Raw genomic sequence first — 17019 nt, 5'->3', positions numbered from 1 at the left:
GATGTAGAAGGCCCCAGAGACTGTCCCTCCCGCCCCGTCGGCGGGAAGAGACCAGCTTGCCCGGAACCGTCGGAAGCGGCCGGAAACCCCAGGTGGCCCTGACCCAGAGGTGGGGCGCCGTCCAAAGGAAAGGAGCTTTCAGGTGGAACGCCCACAAATCCGATCGGCCGAGGGTGGGCTGGCGCGAGAAATTAGACCCCACAACTGCAAGCACAGGGGAGCTTCCAGCCACGGGCAGGCTCTCCTCCGCGGGCACCGCAAAGGTCACACGCAGGGTGGGAAGCACGAGGAGGCACCCCTGGGGGGCAGGCATGGAGAAGGGGAGGGGCTGCCACTGGGGGGAGGCACCAGGGCTGCCGGGGACCCCCTCCCCTTGGGAACAAAGGCCTTAAGCTGCTGGGGGGGGGGGTAGAAAACTGTTTCCCTGCTAGGGCACAGGTGAAGGCCCCCTGGAGGTGGGGGACGGATAAAAAGAAAAGCTGCCACCCCCAGCAGAGGAGCAGTTATCCTGGACCCAGAATCTTCTACCAGCACCATAGAGGTCTCCTGCTGCGTGTAGAGGGAGAACAAACAGCGGGGTCCTGTGCCCCAGGCTCATGTGCCCGCTTGCCATTCCCCAAACTTGCCCTCTACATCCGCCTCCCCGCCCCCACTACTGCCCATGCCACCCCCTGCACCTGCGCCCCCCGCCACCCCCTCTTGGCTTACCGGAATTCCGGCTGTCCTCCAAAGCGCTCCTCTGATGCTAACTCTGCAGTCTTATCCGATCCTTTCAGTCCAGTGGTTTTCAAGCGGCAGCAGGATGAGGCCAGGCTCTCCCGGGGAACTTGACCACAAGTACACCTCACCCACCCTCCCAGCTCCCCTCACTATGACTCTGCCACTGGAAATGATGATGGCTGCTCCTTTTCTCGAATGGAGAGCCCCTGCTGTCACCAGACACAATCATTCCACCTTGGTCCTGCTGCCTGGTATTTCAGTGGCTCGTGAACTTGGCTTTGCAGAGTTTCTTAGGGCTGCTGAGAGGAGTGGCCTGGGGAAGGGTGGCTAGTATCTGGGTCTCAGGGCTCCGTGGCCGTGGCTTTGGTGACCTCGCCGCAGCCCAGGGCTCAGCCACATATTTAGAGCTTCACAAACCTTGCCGGGGGTCCCAAAGAAGATCAGCCGTGGGGAGGTCCCTTCTCAACAGCTCACAAGTGACTGACGTGTAAGACCAACCTGACATTTATGAGAAGAAATAAAGCTAGTAGATAATAGCCACGTATGCCTGGCCATCTCCTTCTCTTCCTTGAGGCACAGTCTACGGGAAGCTAAATTTTAAGTGGAAGGTTGTTTGAAGAGTCAGGAACCAGAGCAAAGGGGATCAAAGAAACCACTTGTGCGACTGGCGTGTTTATCGGCTTCTTTGCAGCAGTCAGGTTTCAGTGCTGCTGCTGCTGTGTAACAACCCTCAAATCTCAGTGACTCAAAACAACAACATTCATTTTCTGTTCACAAGTTTGCAGGGAAGTAGGGAGACTGGATTTCAGGCAACTGCTGGGGCGCGGCTCCACGGGCCTCAGATGAAAAGGGATACAGCGGCAAACTCTTCTCACTGAAAGCGGCAGGGGTGTGAGAGCCGAGGCAAACCACACGGGCACATTTAAAGCCCTTACTCGGAGAAGCGGGTGTGGCTCAAGCCACTGAGCTCCTGCCTGCCATACCGGAGGTCCCTGGTTCAGTCCCAGCTCCTCCTAAAGAAGACAGCAAGCTGGCGCGATGGGCAGGCAACAAGATGACACAACAAGAGACACGGGGAGGAAAAAACACAAGGGACGCAACCAAGCAGAGTGCGGAGGTGCCACAAGCAATTAGAAGCCTCCCTCCCACACCAGAGGTGCCGGGTGCGTCTCCCGGTGTCTCCTAAAGAAACAAGGGAGACGAACAGACACAGCAGGTGAGAAACAACAAGGGGGTAGGGAGAGAGAAATAAAAAATAAAATTTTTTTTAAATACCAAAAATTAAGAAAGAAATAAAGCCCTTACTCACATCTCAGCTACTATCATTCCAATGACCAAAGTCGGGGCTGGGGGGACCCATCGGTCTCGGGGAAGACATGGCCGGGGCAGGAAGAACTGTGCCAAAGTAATGCCGCCCCCTGCCCCCTGGCAGCCTGGCCAGTGCCTCTGAGCCAGAAGATCTTCCCTGTCCCTGGACCCTGGACCAGGGCGCCGAATCGCCCAGGCGGTTCTCGGACAGGTGGTGGAAGGGGTCCTTTTCGATGACCTTCCTTCCGCCCGGCACGATCTTTATACAAATTGCACATTAAATCCAATTACGGCCCAGCTGACCGAGGACTCGCTGACTTTGCCTGGCTGCTCTGACGCGGGAAGCCTCAAGTCCATAATTCAACTCTCCCAGGTGAGTCCTCCTTCCCCCACTTCCCCGTTCGCTCCGGAGGCTCCGGGAGGCCTCGCTCTGGCCCCCGTGGAGCTCCTCCCCGGGAAGGTCGGCTCAAGGGCAGAGGCCATGAATTATTCATCTGGGAAGTTTTCCTACCGCCCCAGCTGCCTTCATTCGCTGGAGAGGCAGTAGCCAAGAACCACCAACTGGCTTAAAACAACCAGAAACTGAGCCTCCCAGTGCCGGGAGGCCGGAGGTCCGAGATCGAGGTGGCGGCAGGGTCGTGCTCCCTCTGGGGGCAGCGGCTCGCTGGCCGGTCACCCACGGCGGGCCCTGGCCGTGACGGCGTACCTCCACTCTGCCTCTGCTCCGCGGCCTTCTCTCTCGCCGTGTCCAAACGTCCCTTTCTTTTTTTTTTTTTTTTAAAGATTTATTTATTTATTTAATTCCCCCCCTCCCCCGGTTGTCTGTTCTTGGTGTCTATTTGCTGCGTCTTGTTTCTTCGTCCGCTTCTGTTGTCGTCAGCGGCACGGGAAGTGTGGGCGGCGCCATTCCTGGGTAGGCTGCTCTTTCTTTTCACGCTGGGCGGCTTTCCTCACGGGCGCACTCCTTGCGCGTGGGGCTCCCCTACGCGGGGGACACCCTTGCGTGGCACGGCACTCCTTGCGCGCATCAGCACTGCGCATGGCCAGCTCCACACGGGTCAAGGAGGCCCGGGGTTTGAACCGCGGACCTCCCATGTGGTAGACGGACGCCCTAACCACTGGGCCAAAGTCCGTTTCCCCAAACGTCCCTTTCTTAGAAGGACCCGGGTCATGTTGGATTCAGAACCCACCCTGACCCAGTCTGGTCCCAACGGATCCCATCTTCAAAGTCACATTTGCAAACAGGGTGAGGTTCATGGGACCGGGGGTTAGGACTTGAACTTGTCTTTTGGGGGGGACTCAATCCACAATCAAGCCCAACTACCTCGACACCCCTGTGCCGCAGGTGCTCCAGCAAAACTGGGATATGTGTGCCCGTTTTCATCCCACGTCCCCGCCATGTGGGCTCCACGAGAGGGACTCGATCACCTGGGCCGCTGCAGTGCCTCGAGCTGTCCCCGACACGGAGGAAAGTTTCATAAATAAGCAGGAACGGAACGCAGGACGGATTCCTGCTCTACTCCCCCCACCCGCCTGCCGGCGGCCTCCCCGCTCGTCCCTGCCCTTGCCGAGGACTTTCAGGGACATCTTCCGCAGCGACTCTGCCACGCAGGCGCTTCTCACCGGAGGAGCACGGAACGCTGCGTTCCCTTCCCCAGATTTTGCTCCCGTCTGCCTCCCGCGGCCCCGGCGGTGGCTCACTCAAGGGCACGAGTCGTGCTGGCTCTGAGCATGAACTAACAGGGGACGGTTGCACCGATGGCCCCAGGGTGACGTCTGCCGATGCGGAAGTGGTCTCTTTACAGGGAGAACCACAGAAGGGACCGAAGGGAGGTGGCCCCGGGGTGCTTAGGGGCCCGAACGCCAGCCCCCCCAGCCCCTGGGGGCCGCAGCCAAGCCCCCCCCCCTTCCCCGTGCAGCACCCGCCCGCAGCCTTGGCGTGTGATCAGGCCACACAAAGAGGCCATTGTGCTCTGCTCGTCGCAGAGCCGCCTCCAGAAGAAGGTACAGCGCCTGCCGCCCGCGAGCCTGATTCAGAAGCCAGCACTTGACTCTCCTCGACTGTTCCTTCAGCTCTTACTCATTCTTTTTTGCCACACATTCAATAGGCGAGAAAAAAAGTCCTCCCACCCCCTGCTCTCCGCAACACTGGGGGAGAGGGGGCGGCCGGGGAGGGCCATCAGCTGTGGTGGGCTCTTCTTTCCCTGGTCCCCAAGTCTGCAGGGCCCACCTGGTGCATTTTAGCAGCGGGGAGGGGGAGGGGGAGGGGCATTCATTGATAGCAGGAAGTCAGATAAAAATGACAAGCGACTTCCAGCCTCCTTCAGGGCCCTCGGTGGCCCCAGCGGGTCCCGGCCTCCCAGCCGCCCCTCCAGGAAGATGTCAAGGGTGCACGCTGCCCCCTCGCCGGCCGAGAGGCTGCAGCCCAGGGTGCGGCGCTCTGCTCCGGGGAGGGCGAGGGACGTGGAAACGATTGACTGCTGGGGCAAGAAAGGCTGCCCTGGTGCCCCGGGGCTCCAGTGATCAGGGCGGGGGAGACCGCGGCGCGAGTGTCTCCGAAGTCCCCCTCCCTCTCAGGTTCTCCTCGTCCCTCTCTCTCTTCCAAATGCTCCCCGGACATGCTATTTCCAGGGTGAACCAACCGCCCACGTCGGGGCTTCCATCTTTGCAGCCCACAGCACATTCAGTCCTCGCTGCACCCATTTTATGGATTGGGAAACTGAGGCTCGCTGAGGTCACAGGCTCTGCCCAAGGTCGGCCAGCCGGCGGGAAGGGAAGGAAGGCGAGATCCGGTTCTGTCTTGGGTCACTTCGCCCCACGTGGCTCATTGCCACCGGCCCCCACTCGGAAGGAGGAAGGGCGGCGCTGCCACCGCGGCACAGTGCCCTGTCCACACCCCGGGGGGCGACACGCCTCCCTGCGGCGAGCCGAGGGTCCCGCGCCTCCCACGGTGCCCATGCCCTGTGAAGGACATCACGGAGGGCAGGAACCAGCTCCTCGGCAGGCAGGGAAGGCCGCGCTCTCTCGGGCGGGCGGCCAGAAGCTCGGCCCACCCCCTCGCGCGAGCGGCAGCCCCGTTAGCTCGGCCACCTTTGACCAGGACCCTCCCCTCCTGCTGGGCCCTGCCCCGCCCCTTGCTACGGTTCTTCCTCCTCTCCAGCCGCACCCACCTCCTGCCAGTCTGGCCCATCACCGCGGTAATTGGGAACAGACCCGTCGAAACCTTACACGGTGTGAAGATGGAATTTTAAAAAAAATTTTTACCGCTTCTCCCAGCCAGCGGTGGCCGCGACAGAAGGGGGAAGACGGAGCCCCTCTCCCCGCCCCTTTCAGCTCTGAGCCCTGCCAGGATCTCGGGGCCTCGCTTGCCTTCGGAGGGTGTCATCGCCAACAACGAGCCAGTGTTCGGGAGGGGGCGCGGTGGAAGATCCTGGGCAGAAACCAAGGATCTAGGCTCCTATTGTCCTCTGCAGACAGACAGGGGAGAATTTTCCAGCGCCGATGAAAGGAGAGTCTATCGCACCACGAGATTGGTCTATGAGTTTAGTTAAGCCAACAAAGCGACTTCCTTATCCGACTTCTTTTTTTGAAGATAATTGCTGTGCCATCTGACCCTGATGGAAAAGAGCTACAGCTCAGCCTCCGAAATAGTTGTGGTTTCAAAATCCTAGTGACACAGGAGCACAGTCTCCAAGGTGGAAGAGACAAATGTCAATTAGCCAGAAATGTCTCCAAGCAAAGGCTGTAACCGTGGATCACTGTGGATCAAAGAAACCCCCACCATCACCCCACACACACCCATGATTCTTTTGTTTTGGCTTCTTTTCAAATGAGCTAACCTAAAAATACACATAAGATTGAATAGGAGCTAAGACCTCTTCCCCTCTCCATCGGTGGCTGCTCTAACGCAGGATCTGAGAACGGTGAGACTGCCCAGGCCAGCAGGACCTCCGAATGTCACAGCGGTGGTGGAAGACACTGAGATGGCCTTGGCCACCCCGTCCCTTCCTTGTCCCTGGACTGAGCCCTTCCACCCCCCCCCACCCCCCCCGTACCACCCAGAGCGTGGGCGCACATGGGAGGACACCAGCAGAGCGGACCCGCGCCTGGGTTTCCAGATAATTGGATCTTGACCCAAGGAGGGCAGTTTGGACCCCACCCTCTCACCCAGCCCTCTTGTTCCTCCTTGCCTGGGGAGGAGGCGGCTCGCCCTGCTGGTCGTCATGGGAACCGAGGTTAATTGGCTGACCTGGATTTCCATTCCGCTGCCGGTGGCCTGTCTAGTTACAAGGGTCCTTGGAACCCGCTCTCCCTGGTTGCATAATTGACCAAATGAAAAACGCCCCTCGTGGGTCCAGCCCGTCCAGCACTGCCTGCCCTGGGGGCGGACTGGGGCTTTCCCCGCGTGTGTTGGCTGTGGCCTCCACGTTTCTATCTGGGGCCAAATCTAATAAACCCCAGTCCAGTGGAAGCTTCCGCTCCTGTTGGAGACAGAAAGCTCTCAGGGGCTAACCTCTCCCCCACGCACTGCGCTGTCATTTCCGCCAAATGCAGCTGGCCTAAACCACGGCAGAGCGAAGAAGTTCACAGGGACACCGGGGAGTCCTCCTGCTCCGTGGTCCACGGAAGGACGAGCTGGAGGGACTTACAGCCACCACCAGACGACGTTAGTGGGACGCTCTGGATCCTGGACTTCTAGGGCCTCGGAAGTTAAGGACCCACCGTAGGTAGGCAAGGAAGTGAAGAGTTTCTTAAGAAACAGGAAAATAAGAAAAGTGCACGACCCCACGGGTGGCCCAGGATGTGCTGCAGGGGGAGACGCGAGCCTGGGGCCCCGGGGTGGGCCTTTGTAGGGCCTTCCCCCCCCCTTGCTGATGTTGGGGAGGGGCCCAGCTCTTTGCTGTCCTGGTCGGTTGTCCCACCTGTTAGCTCTCAGGGGCCAGTGGGGAGACCTTTGTTCGGAGATATCTGGGGCTTCCCCTTGACCCCAGAAAGAGTTCCAAAGGGGCCCTCGTGGCCAGGGTCTAGGTGAGTCTTTCCAGCTTTGTCCTCAGTGGAGGGGGCTCGGGGAGGGGTCTCGTGGCATGATCTCTGCCGGGGCCCAGCTGCCTCCCTTCGTTCCCTGCGCTAACCTGCCTCACCAGACAGGCAAGTGAAAATGCCCTTTATCTCAACGATATAAATGCCAAGTACTACGTGCTATGGAAATGTTTGGAATCGTTGTGGTGACTTAAGAAGAAGATGTATGTCTTTCTCTTCATTTATTCATTGCATCCGTCCACCCACCCATCTGTCCCTCCATCCAACGATCCATCCAACCATCCATTCATCCATCTACCCAAACATCCATCCATCAAGCATTTATTGGTCACCTCTTACATTTAGTCCCCATAGCAATTAGCACAGTGCCATGTCCTCCCTGGGGATTTAATTAAGCTGCCGAAGGAAGAATCTGCTAAGTAAATTGTGCATTTAATGCTTGTCAGAGTCTCCTAGACCCGTAAATGGATTCCTTTTTTTTTGGCAAAGCTGGCATTATTAAAGATGTAAAATCAAACCTTCTGGTGAGGATTCTTCTGCTGACATAGCAGAGAAATTATAGGAAATATAACTGATATGAGCAAATCGGATGTCACTGCATTTTTTATTGGAAGAATTCCTCTTGTTCTGGGAATGGAGCCCCAGTCCAACCCTTGAATTTTGAGTGGCCTTTGGGGAACAGCTTTTGAGGTTTGGACCTAAATAGATCTTGACCCTTTGGACAGGCACATGGAGGCCATGAGAAGACACCCCCAGCTGGAATTCTCTCAGCCCCAGAGCAAAGTCAGATCTGTCTCTGTTCATTATTTCCACCGAAATCACAGGTCCTGAGAGAAGGAGATTTGGATGAGCTCCTCTCCCGGGCCGCGTGTGTGCATCTCATTGTCTAAAGCCAGAAGGTGACATATGGAAAACAGAACGCCGTCTGAAGGCTGCAGCAGGGCTCGTCCCCAAGCACCAGGCAGCAGGTGTTCTTAAATTAAAGCCCTAAAGCACTCGATGTGTCCCCAGCTCTAGCAACCTGGATGTTGCTGGACTGGCTGGTGCCTCCAAACCGTCTTCCAGAAACCGCCCCCTGCAAACAGCACGACCGTGTGAATTAATTACATGATGCAAAACCACCTGACCCTGTGTCCCGCTGGTCCTTTCCCCGGGGCTAAGGGGTGACGGGGGTGGTTACACGATCACTCTGTGTGCTCCAGGAGCCCCAAGGCTTTGTTGGGAAGCAGCCGGGCTGTGTCCAGTATAAGGACTGGGATAAGGTCACTTCCCCCAAGCAGAGCTCCACCCCCTGAGCAGCAGGAGCATTACATCCACTGTTGGTGTGAACACAGCCCCCGAGGACGGTGCCCGGCCTGGGGGTCAGAAGGCGATGCCCGGGCGGCGTGCAGTGACAACGTGCGGCTTGTCGTGCTTGGCACGTGCCAGGCGGGAGGCTGAGCTCGGCTCAGCTAAGGGCAGCGACAGCTCTGTGCAGAGGATGCTGTGACCCCCACGTTCAGACCCAGGACACGGGGGGCTCTGAGCCGCGACTCTTCACACAGCTGAGGAGCGCCGCAGCTGAACTTGACGCCCACTGGCTGTGCCCGGCACGCCACGCTGTCTCTCTTTGAACAGCGACCAGAAGGGAAGGCGCCCAACGAAAACGGCGGCTGCGCCGACCCCCACCTGTGCCGCGCTCGGGACCCTTTGTCTCCCTGCCCTGCGCTTACTCTCGAGGTGTCCCGCGGGCACTTGGGCCCTGAACGGTGTCATCTCCCTGCTGTCTTGGTTTGCCAGGGCTGCGATGACAAATACCACCTGCTGGTGGCTTCAGCTGCAGGAGTGAGTCGCCTCCCAGTTTTGGAGGCGCCAGCAGGGCCGTGCTTTCTCCGAGTCCGTGGCTTCCTGGTGGCCACTTGCGGGCAGTGGGCCCCTGCGTCCTTCCCGTGGCGATTCGCCTTCCGGCTCCTCCTGCGGCCCCTTGACCTCCGTATCCTAACTCCCCTTGCGTATGAGGACGCCGGCCGTCTGGGATTGAGGCCCACCTGACTAGCTCTTATTTACCAGTGGGCGCCCACCCGTGGGGCCGCCGGGCTGGACCTGCAGATGTCACTACGGGGGATCCCACCACCCCCCCGAGCCCACCCCCACTCCTGCGGCCTCGGCCTCTAACTGGACTCCACGCAGACCTTGAACGTAACCTTGACTCTTGCCACCGCTGCCCCCCCCCAGACAAATCCGACTTGTCCTGGGCTCCGCCCCCGCTGCCCTCCTCCGGCCCCACCCCTGTCACCTGCTCTGCCCCCCCCCCACCTGCCGGCCTCCCCCTGCTGCATTCACACTCCCAGCCTGGGGGGGTCGAGCTCGGCAAACCCCTCAGCCTGGAAGCTGGGTCTGGGCCTCGTTCCTTTCTCCAGGAAGAAGTCCCTACGCCTCTTTTGATGGGATTAGAAGAGATAAAAGAGCCTACATAGGAGTTTTTAGGCGTAATCCTTCCATAACTTGTTGCACTGTCTTTTATCTGTTATTTTATCTTTTGAAGTTGAAATAAAGTTTGAAATATTTTTAAAGAACAAGTCTCTACAAGGCCTTTCCTGTCCAGCCTCAGTTTACCCATGTAGCCTCATTTTCTACAGTCACCCCTCCCTACCTGCGACACACCCATTCGCCAGCATTCCTGCCATACCTACGTCCCCCCAACAGGCCAAGCCCTCTCCGAGCTCCGTGCCCGCCCCCTCCCAGCATCGTGCTTGCTCCTACAGGCCGAGGTGCTCCGCCTGGCGCCCTCCTCCTGAGGTTCTCTCTTCCCCCTCCACTGAGCTCTTCGGGGGTGAGCCTGGGCGTCAGCCCTGGACAGGGTGACCTCGGCTTCCCCAGCACCCTGCATGGGGCTGGCACCCGGGCACAGCTGGGAAATGACCGCTGGGTAAATAAACTCACGCTGGAACCAAGGGGAGCCTGCGGGCAATCCCAGAGCCAGAGCCTGGGCGAACTTGAACCAGTTCCAGGCAGCAGCCGAGAAAATCCACAGAACAGCCTGGGGCTCTGAATTAACTAAGGGCCTTGTCTTTATCTGCAGCGGATGAAAGGGGAATTGATGTGCCCTGCGGGTGCCAAGCCCAGAGCCCCTTCAAACACTGGCTGAGCTTAGAGCCTTCGGGTGCCAGGGCCCCCCACCTGGTTCAGGGACCCACAGCCGAGCCTGCCAGGCTGCCAGGCTCCCGGGGCAGGCAGGTGCATGCGCCCAACAACTCGTCCTCCCACCTGGCCAAGGGCACCTGTGCCTGAATAATGAGGCAGTTACAGGACCTTCGCTGCCCTGATCTGCAGGTTCCTTGAGTCGGAAATTTCCAGAAACCAGGGAGGACACCAAGTCTTTAAGAGCCTCTGCATCTGGTTCTTTCCTGTCCTGGGAGTCCAGAAATTCATCCCCACGTCCGATCAGAAGCTCTGCTGCTTCCGTGGTTATGCAAAGGCTTGCTCAGCCCTTGTGAATTTGGACAGTGAAGCCCCCGCACCCTGCCCGCCAGCATCCCCCACGAGCCCCCAGGCCCCAGCCACACACCTGGCGCCAGACCTGATTACCACACAGGTACTTGCGGAAGCTCCTGGCTTCGTCAAGCTGCTCGCCTGCACCTGCAGTGAGCTCTGGTCATCTAGCCAATCAGGGTGACCCAGTACTTCTGTCTTCAGCCCCGTGCCACGGCGACCGGCTCAGGTGACCCAGGCTCAGAGCATTCCTGAAATTGTCAGGAATAGACACTTGGTCCCGTTTGGGGCAATGGCCCATAAGGAAAATTTGTTGGGAGCTTCCTGGAAAAAAATATTTCCTGGCTTTTCTGAAAGGGCCTCAAGAAGAGATACGGTAACAGATGTGAGGTCTGGAATTCTGGAAGCCTTTTTGCCACCATGAGGGAAGACAAAGATGTCGTCCTAGAAGACAGAGAATAAAAGAAACAGTGCTTTGATAACATTGTTGAACTGGATTGAACCGATCCTGAAATCCGTATCATCTCTGAACCTTCCAGTCAGTCCCCTTTGATGGTGGAGCTAGTGAGAGATGGGTTTTTGTTTTTATTTTTGTTTTCTAACAGACGCGACCCAACCTGGAAAACGGTCCCTACAGCGGTGAGAGCTCTGTACCAGGGGGCCAAAATCTGTGTCCTTTTGTGTCACCCTGAGCCCCTCAGTTTGCCAGGGCTGCTGCTAGAAATTACCACGGACAGGCTGGCTTCACCAATGGCCCCTGGTGCCGGCAGGCTGTGCTTCCTCGGAAGTCTGCGGCATTGCGGGGGTGGCTTGTTGGCGACTGTGGGGTAGACGCAGACGGAAGGACTGCCCTGCCCGTGACCCCGCGGCCCTGGGAGGAGGGTGGCTGGTCTGGCAGCCCCTGACCCTCATAAACGGGGGGTTGGGGTGCCAGCATAGAAGGAACACCTGCAAGGGCTGTCAGGGGTCTGGTGGCTGCTAACTAGTCCTGCCGTTTGTGCTGGTGAAGGCTGACCCGGCTGTCAGGCGTGAGGAGCTGCCCTGCGCCCTGTCATAGGCCGAGCGCCCCTGCCCGCCCCCGGGGGCTGCGGGTGAGGACGTAACGAAGGCTCGGCCGTCCCTGGGCTCCCGTGGGCATCTCTGGAATATCAAGTCGCTGGTCGGGGTGTTACGATGGGCCCAGGGGCAGGCAGGGGCTCCACCTGCGTTAGGATCAGCCCAGGGGCAGGCAGGGGCCCCACCTGCGTTAGGATGGGCCCGGGGGGGCAGGCAGGGGCTCCACCTGCGTTAGGATGGGCCCGGGGGGCAGGCAGGGGCTCCACCTGCGTTAGGATGCGACCAGGGGGCAGGCAGGGGCCCCACCTGCGTTAGGATCAGCCCAGGGGCAGGCAGGGGCTCCACCTGCGTTAGGATGCGACCAGGGGGCAGGCAGGGGCCCCACCTGCGTTAGGATCAGCCCAGGGGCAGGCAGGGGCCCCACCTGCGTTAGGATGGGCCCAGGGGCAGGCAGGGGCTCCACCTGCATTAGGATGGGCCCAGGGGGCAGGCAGGGGCCCCACCTGCGTTAGGATCAGCCCAGGGGCAGGCAGGGGCTCCACCTGCGTTAGGATGGGCCCAGGGGCAGGCAGGGGCTCCACCTGCGTTAGGATGGGCCCAGGGGCAGGCAGGGGCTCCACCTGCGTTAGGATGGGCCCAGGGACAGGCAGGGGCTCCACCTGCGTCACAGCCGTCCACAGCACAACCGCCACCCCCATCCCGTGGCCGTCTGTCTTCCGCCCCCTCCCAGCTCCCTGTGTCCTAATTGTCTCCTCTTTCGGGGGCCCCCCTGCGGCTTGGCCTCGCCTTAGCTCTTAGGCCCTTCGAAGGGCTCACGTCCACAGGGCCTTCGTGAGGGACGCGATTCCACCCGGGACGCTGAGCCGCCCCTGAGCCCCGGACCTCAGTCTCCCCAACACCGAAAGGGCAGCAGGGTGGACCAACAAATGTGCTCGTTGTGAGGTTCCTCGCAGGTACTAGACGCTCAACACAGGGGAGCTGCTGCTCCTGCCTAAGGCCGCTCCAGGGCTCAGCGTCACCATAAAACACAAGGTAGCGTTTGCCTTCCTTTCCTGATACAGGTGCTTTTAGGGTCAAACAAAGGCGATGTAAAGATAAATATTTTTTTAAGATTTATTTTTATTTATTTCGCCACCCCCCCCCAGTCCCCCCACTGTCTGCTCTCTGTGTCCACTCACTGTGTGTCCTTCTGTGTCTGCTTGTGTTCTCATTAGGTGGCTCTGGGAACCGATCCTGGGACCTTCTGGAGTGGGAGAGAGGCGATCACTCTCTTGCACCACCTCAGCTCCCTGTTCAGCTACGTCTTCTTATTTTCTGTCCTCTGTATCTCTTATTGCGTCATCTTGCTGCACCAGCTCTCTGTGTCGCCGGGCACTCCTGCTTAGGGCCGCATTTCCACATGGGCCTGCATCCGCGTGGGCCAGCTTGCCTTCACCAGGAGGCCCTGGGCATCGAACTCTGGACCTCCTGTATGGTAGACGGGGGCCCAATTGGTTGAGCCACATCCATTTCCTGATATAAAGATATTTTGAAAAGCGTGGAACCTCCGCCTGGTGGACGGGGTCATGCACTCGGGGACGCTCGATGGCCGCTGCGTCTGAGCCCTGCCCGTCCCCACGCCCTGCAGGGGCTGGCATCGCGTCCCCTCCATAGACCTGCGGTGTGAGCCATTCCTCCAGAGGAGCTATTAGTTAAGACGAGGGCCCAGCCAGGGTGGCCTGGGTCCAGCGTGACTGCCGTCCTTATAAGCCAAGAAATTTGGTGACAGTTAGTAGGTGACGAGAGGAGACGGACGGGGAGAGAGAAGGCCGCGCAGCACACACATGCACACACATTTATTTCAGGAACGGCTCACGCGGTGGCCTGGAATCCAAGGGGAGGCCAAGGGGCTACAGCCTCTTCTCCCTGGGTCTCCACGTCATGTCTCCCCTCCGTCCGACCAGGGCCCCGGGCGTATCCGACCAAGCCCCCCGTGACCTCGCTTGAGCGTTACCAATTCCACCTGCAATGACCCCCCTGCCAGGAAGATCCCATTTGGAGGTCCCGGGTAAGGACTTGACCCGACCTTGTTTTGAGGGGGCACGACTCAACCCCCACCGCGGGTGGTATCTCCGCGCAGCGCAGTGTGCTGTATTACGAACCAGGGAGTCTCGTTGCTAGTCTTGTTAACTGAATGGAAAGTCATGCATTTTACCCAAAAAAAGGCCCAGGTGGCTGGAGACCAGGATTAGTGGATCAGCTAACGAGTTCCGGGAAACCGGCCATTAGCAGCACCTGCGCACAGCCTCCAGCTCACCTGGCACCTGGACACAAACACCTGGGCGGGGAAACTTATTCTCATCCTCCTACGTTTATAGACCAGGAAGCTACTCAGAGAGGCAGGTGCTTGGCCAAGGTTGCTCTAAGCAGGGATTCAAGCCCGGGTCCTCTGAGAACGTGTGACTGTGGCATAAAGTTTATTTTCAAAAAATAGAAAAAAGGGAAGCAGATGTGGCCCGGGCAGCTGGGTGACCACCTACCAGGTAGGAGGTCCCAGGTTCAGTCCCCAGTGCCTCCTAAAGAAGACAAGCAAGACAGCGAACTGACGTGATGGGCAGATGCAGCGAGCTGATGCAACAAGATGACACAACAAGAGCACAAGAAGAAAACCAATGAGAGACGCAACAAAGCAGGGAGCAGAGGTGGCTCAAGCAATTGGACACCTCCCTCCCACATTGGAGGTCCCAGTTTCGGTTCCCGGTACCTCCTAAAGAAACAAGGAAGACAAACAGACACAGCAAGTGCAAACAACGAGGGGGTGGGGAGAGATAAATAAGTAAATCTTAAAAAAAAAAAAGAAAAGGAAGGAAACTCCAAGGAGGGGATGATTGGACAGGGTCCAGAACACTTCTGTGGAGTGGGCTGTTTTGTTTTTTAAAAAAGATTTATTGGGAAGTGGACTTGGCCCAGTGGATAGGGCGTCCGTCTACCACATGGGAGGTCCGTGGTTCAAACCCCGGGCCTCCTTGGCCCATGTGGAGCTGGCCCATGTGCAGTGCTGATGCGTGCAAGGAGGGCTGTGCCACGCAGGGGTGTCCCCGCGTAGGGGAGCCTCACGTGCAAGGAGTGCGCCCTGTAAGGAGAGCTGCCCAGCGCGAAAGAAAGTGCAGCCTGCCCAGGAATGGCACCGCACACACGGAGAGCTGACGCAACAAGATGACACAACAAAAAGAAACACAGATTCCCGTGCCGCTGACAACAACAGAAGCGGATAAAGAAGACACAGCAAATAGACACAGAGAACAGACAACCAGGGGGGAGGGAAGGGGAGAGAAATAAATAAATCTTAAAAAAAAAAAAAAAAGATTTATTTATTTATTTCTCTCCCTTCTCCCCCTCCCCCCGCCCCAGTTGTCTGTTCTGTGTCCATTTTGCTGCGTGTTCTTCTTTTTCTGCTTCTGTTGTTGTCAGTGGCATGGGAATCTGTGTTTCTTTTTGTTGCGTCATCTTGCTGTGTCAGCTCTCCGTGTGTGCGGCGCCATTCCTGGGCAGGCTGCACTTTCTTTCGCGCTGGGCGGCTCTCCTTTTGGGGCGCACTCCTTGCGCGTGGGGCTCCCCTACACGGGAACACCCCTGTGTGGCACGGCACTTGGAGTGGGCTGTCCACCTCCTGGAAGATGTCCGGCGCGCCTGCCCTCCACGGCACCTGCACACTACTGCTTTCCTCTGGAGTCTGCCAGCCCAGCCCCTGCGCACCGAGCCCGCTGAGCGGCCGCCTGGGTCCCCCGCTGTCCGTTGCTGCCTGATACCTGGTCTCATCACGAGACCGCACTTCCAGAAAGCCAGAGGGAGCCTGGCCTCCCACCTGCCCCACCCCTGCCCCCGCCTGGCATTTCGCTTGGCTCCAGCGCCGATCCATCTAGAAAGGAAGCGGTGGCGTGTCTGGGCGCTAAGGCCATTTGTGGTAAAAGGATCCGGATGTGCAAATGGCTGAGTTCCCTGTTATTGGATTTTTTTTTTCACTAGATAAAAAACAGATTCTTTTTCCCCAACTCACTGCAGCTTCATTCAAGCAGAGGTAACTCAAAGAAGTTATCGTGGCACGTTACATTCATGGCCAGTCCTAAAATGAAAAAGGCCTTGCTTGAGGGGAGACCCTGGGTACAGGCAGCTGACAATTTCGCCCACTAGTTCCTGAGCACTTTTTTGTACGTGGCGCCTTGGAGACCCAGCTGAGTAAGAAATGGGTGGAGGCTGAAGGTGACAAGGACAACAGGTCAAAGATGCCTGCAAGTTCACGTCAGGGAGGGATAAAGAGCCTGGTGGGGTTAGGGAAGAGGGAATGGTTAAATTCGAAAGTGGGGCCCTGCAGGGGAGACTAGAACGGGGGACTGAGGTAAAGGCCCTTGACCTTCACCTGGTACCTGCACAACGATTCAGGGGGTGGCCTAAGGCGGCAGCGAGGCCAGGAGGGAGGACGGCCAGGAAACGAAGCACACACCGATTCTGCGCCTCCTGTGTGCCGACACCCACCGCAGGTCCTACAGGTGGCAGAGGATAGACGGGGCTTCCGAGCGCAGGTGGAATGGGGGGACCGCCTCGTGATGCGTTTAAAGAAAATAAACGAGGACAAGACGCAGGAAGGAGGAGCTGGCGGGGTGGGAGGGGAGGGGCACGGGGGCGGGCAGAGGGGAAGGTGGGGTTCAGTTCAGCCACCAGAAAGCAGTGGGGTGAAGACAGTGAGGACTGCTAGTGCTTTTAGCACGGGAGGGAGCACTTGGAGAGGACACTCCAGAGACAGGGGCCTGGCGCTCCCGCCTGCCTTCCGGGATGGCAGCCCTTCGTGCCTCTGCAGGATAGGGCGCGGCCGGAACTAGGTTTGCGCCTGTGTCCGACTGGTTTCTTGTCCTGTTCTGATGCCCGCACGCCTGCCGGGAGATCTGGCACTTGCGGGTGCCCCACGCGGGCAGGGGTGTTTTCAACGCAGCAGGGACAGCATGACTGAGCCTGGCTGGACTTCGCACTTGTCTGAGCCGCACGGAAAGAGCAGGTCGTGGCCGGCACCGCGGGTGACGACGTCCCCGAGCTCGGTCAGAGCTGCCATCTCAGCAGCTGCCGAGGCAGACGGCCCCGTTTAACTGCGTCTCTGCGAAGGCGCTGCCGGGACCACCCGCCCGTGGGTGGCCAGCAATGACCAGCGCTTTTCCTCCCGAGGGGCCGTCCACGAGCGGTGCGTCCACGGCATCACCCCGAGTCTCGATGGACCAGCTCCCCTGTCATTCGTGCACACATACCTGGCGCCGCAGTCTTCGCGTCACGTAGCTCCTGCTCTCCGGCTGGCGTCGCGGCTCTGGCACGTTCAGGCTGAGGAGGCGCGTCATCCTCTTCTGTTACAACCCCTTGTCGCCAGCACAGGGTAACTGTGCAAAGCAAGGTCCACTGGCC

This window comes from Dasypus novemcinctus, chromosome 23 (assembly GCF_030445035.2).
Source record: "Dasypus novemcinctus isolate mDasNov1 chromosome 23, mDasNov1.1.hap2, whole genome shotgun sequence".
NCBI lineage: Eukaryota > Metazoa > Chordata > Mammalia > Cingulata > Dasypodidae > Dasypus > Dasypus novemcinctus.
Note: the sequence above shows the minus strand (reverse complement) of the source record.